The sequence below is a fragment of the Octodon degus genome, unplaced genomic scaffold, assembly GCF_000260255.1.
Source record: "Octodon degus isolate 3935 unplaced genomic scaffold, OctDeg1.0 scaffold00158, whole genome shotgun sequence".
Taxonomy (NCBI): domain Eukaryota; kingdom Metazoa; phylum Chordata; class Mammalia; order Rodentia; family Octodontidae; genus Octodon; species Octodon degus.
The window spans coordinates 2,406,880-2,411,152 of NW_004524734.1; positions in this window are offsets into that span (position 1 = coordinate 2,406,880).

The window sequence follows — 4,273 nt, forward strand, 5'->3', positions numbered from 1 at the left end:
GAGCTGCGGGCTGGCCGGCCGGCGCCGGGGGTGAGGCTGCCGCGAAGGGGCTGGGGACGCGCGAGGGGCCGAGCATCCCTCTCCTCGGTCCTCCGACCCCCTCCCCCAGCCGCCCCGCCGCCTCCTCCCGCGCGGCCGCTCCGCCCCGCCGAGACCCCCGGCTGCCTCCAGAGCCCGGCGCGGTAAGTGCGACTTCCTCCTAGGCGTCGGGAGCACGGCCCGCTCCGCGCCCCTCGCCCGGCCACGCTGCTCCTCACTCAGCCCGCAGGGCTGCTGGGAGTTGTCCGGTCCGGAGCGCTACGCCAGTCGGGGCCTCGTCAGGCCGCGTCCGGGGCTCGAACCCGCGTTCAGCCGGCCTCGCCCGCTCAGTCCGGATCCGTGTGACCCGGGCCGCCCTCGAGTTGGGCAAAGTTCTCGGCGCATTGTCACCGGTGCGCCCGGGGAAAGCAGGCTGCTTCCCGGACTCCTGCGACCGTCAGGAAACGCTGGAAACCATTTCAGGGCCACCCAAATACTCCCTGCCCTGCCGGGCGCCACAGCCTGAGTTTTCCTTTTAAGTAACGACCTCACCCCTCGAGGGTGAAAAAAAAAGGAAGAAATTTGATCTCCAAGAGTTCCGGCTTGCCTAGTTAAAACTTTTGCGTTTATACATTTATTTAAGTGCATATTCCGGAATTCAGAAGCTGGTGGGAAAAGTTTGCTGTGTCAAAGAGTGAAGCATGACTGTCGCCTTTGTGACCATTTTATTTGCTTTTTGAAAATATTCGTGCGTTATTAATACAGCCACAAAATCTGGAAGGTAGAGACACAAAATCCCTCCCAACAACCTCTACAAGCCAGGACTGTCCTTTTCTTGGGCATCCTTTCAGAGATGTGTATATGCCCATGTCCTTCAGCTTTCTTTTAAAAATGAAACTTCTGTTTAGTGACTAGCAGTTTTACTGGTGCCCAATAAATGTTAATTCTTCTTCCTTTCAGGAAAGAGTTTAATAAATCTAGCTTCCTCTTAGGAAACTGTTTAATAAGTCGTTTTGGTTGTTAGAGCGCTAAGGAAAAGCTTTTTCTCTGGTTTAAAGGATTTACTGGCTTGAGTGTACAGTGTACATTCGCTTGTCAGGACTCAGTGTGAATACTGCTACATGAAGTCAAACGTACATTTTTTGGTAATGGGACAAGCAGGGACAAATCAGTATGAAACTGCAAGAAGAGTTAAAATATAATTTAGAGTTGAAAAATTATTTGAAGCAGTGTAGCGGTAATGTATAATTGGATGAAAAAAAAACCTAAATGAGACTATTGAGGTAAGCAAGAAAACAAAGTGAAGGGCAAAGAAAATATCAAGTATATAATATGAAGTCCTATACTAGAGTTGAGTCATAATTTGGTCTTTAGGCTTCTTTGAGGCCAGGGAAATGGTGGATGGTAAAGTAGGCTTCAGTGTGTTTCTGATTCCAATTAAGATAAAAAAATATCAGTTCTGCCTAAGCAAGGCATTTTGTAGTAATGAGGCCTAAAGAACATTTTCTCATGGGTCCTAATAAAAAAGGAGATTATGAGTCAGTTGACAACATCTTTAAAACATCTTTGAAGTAAATAGTGAATCTGGCACAAAAATATTCTTCAATATAGGACAGTGGTAAAACTGAGAATAAGTTCTCTAAAGGCTGCTTTTGACTTCTATAATAGTATCATGTAAACCATGTTTGAAGGAATAATTTGTTTCTTGAAATTAGATTGTGAGCTTAGTAAGTTTGGGATAGTTGGGTTGGACAAATTTCAATTGTTTTTATTTTATTATTTTTTTAACCACAGAATTTCCTGAAAATTTATGATGCTGGTGTCCAAGTTGACTCTTTTATTAAAGAAAGATATATTTTGTGACCTTTTACAAATTTTATGAATTGTCTATTCTGCAGGTACTTTTATGTCTTCTAATTGAAGTCTGATAAGAATTAGAAAGCAGAAGAATTGAAGTTGGTCAATATAATAAGAACCAAAGTGAAGTTAATTTAAAAGTCAGGATTTTAATATACTGTGTATCAGAGGAAAAGACTGTCTTTCCTGGAATTATTTCACAATTCTTCATTGTTCTTCTGTAAGGTACTTATTGGACTAAATGACCTGTAGAGAATCTCTTTTCTATGTTTCAGAATACCTACTACAAAGTAGAGTAGGTGTAGGCAAGTAGAAGTTCTGCAAGGATTACTATACTTTAATTAATTAGTCCTCACTGTGAGCATGTGATTGGCATGTTTTTTACAACAGTGTGTACTATTACAATGAAGTCCAAAATTTGGTTGATGGAAAAGACCTTAAAAAACCTGATATGGGCCAGGGAGATAGCTCAGCAGACTAAGCACCTTCCTGGCAAACCTAAGGACCTAGGTTTGATCCCCAAAACTGCCTGCTGTGCCAGCCCTGTGCCAAGCTGGCCACCAAAACCAGGCATGGTGGCCCATGCCTGTAATCCCAACACTGAGGTGGCTGACACAGGAGGATCACTCTGAGTCTGAGCTCCATAGTGAGTCCCTATACCAAATAAATAAATGATTTTTAAAAAATGTTCTGAGTCTACTGAGAGTGTCGGTGTGTATTTGTAATCATATGTGTAATCATAGCACTCAGGGAGTCTCAGGCAGTAGGATTACAGATTTGAGGGCATCCAGGTCAATTTAGCAAGACCTGGTGTAAAAACAAAAAGTTTAAAAAGGCAAGGGATATACCTTAGTTATACAGTCCTCTGGGCTTTATCCCCACTACTAAAAACAAACAAAACAAAACAAAAAATCAACAGAATCCATTCAGTTCCTGTTTTTGAATTGAGTTTGAATAGTGTGGGGCACTTGTAAACAAATGTAATTTCTAAAGGATGCATTGTTGTATAAAATGTTACTGGTGTAACAGATTAAGAGCAAAAGTTTCAGTTCAGATTCAGTCTCTTCATACCATTCATGAGGAAGGTGTTTGCTGAATGCATAAGGCAGGATACCTTATGCTGTGGTAACAAAACACCTTCACATCCTAATGATTTAAACCAGTGAAGGATTTCTTCTGTTACCCTACACAGCCAGTGAGGGTCAGCGTGAGAGCTCTGTTCCATCTTGGGAGCCCCAGGCTGTGAGAGGCTCCTCCTAACACAACCTTCAATAGTTGTTAGGATCTAGGAAAGGATTGATGAATACAATAATGGTACATTGAAACTGTTTAATAAGTCCTTTTGGTTGTTAGAGCACTAAGGAAAAGCTTTTTCTCTGGTTTAAAGGATTTACTGGCTTGAGTGTACAGTGTATATTCGCTTGTCAGGACTCAGTGTGAATACTACTTCTACATGAAGTCAAACATACATTTTTTGATAATGGGACAGGCAGGGACAAATCAGTATGAAACTGCAAGAAGAGTTAAAATATAATTTAGAGTTGAAAAATTATTTGAAGCAGTGTAGCGGTAATGTATAATTGGATGAAAAAAAAAACTAAATGAGACTATTGAGATAAGCAAGAAAACAAAGTGAAGGGCAAAGAAAATATCAAGTATATAATATGAAGTCCTATACTAGAGTTGAGTCATAATTTGGTCTTTAGGCTTCTTCAAGGCCAGGGAAATGGTGGTAATGTATAATGTAGTGGTAATGTATAGTTGGATGAAAAAAACTAAATGAGACTTGAGGTAAGCAAGAAAACAAAGTGAAGGGAAAAGAAAATATCAAGGCTTCTATTTAGGAGTGAAGAGTTGATCACTATTTCATTAGCCAGACAAGTTGTACAACTTCTTGACCTAATGTCAAGAAGGTAGGGAAATGTGGCTTTACCATGGAGGAGGAAAACTGAAATAGTGATCAGCCTGAATGACTCAGTCACTGAGAGTTTCCAGGGTTGTAAGAGTTAAGATTTATAATTAGAGTAAATCAAATTCAAATTATATTTCTCAGTGTTCTATGTTTTAAAAACAGACAGCAGGTTTTTTTGGTAAATAAAATTGTGCTAATGAGAATTATAAAGAATATATTTTCTCAATTTGAAACAAAATTCTGTTAAAGAACACTCCACAATTAGATTTATTGTTTTGGTCAAGTGAATTTGGTTTTTTGGGGTTTTTTTGTGTGAATTTGTATTTTAATTGTACGTCCATTCAATAAACATCTGTTAAATGTCTATAAGGCATTATTTAAATGTCTATAAGGCATTATTTTGGTTCCTATGAGGATTTTAAAAAGCAAACAAGGAGTTTTTAATCTCCATTAAAAATAGCTTCAATTTGAGTTCTCTTTCTCTTC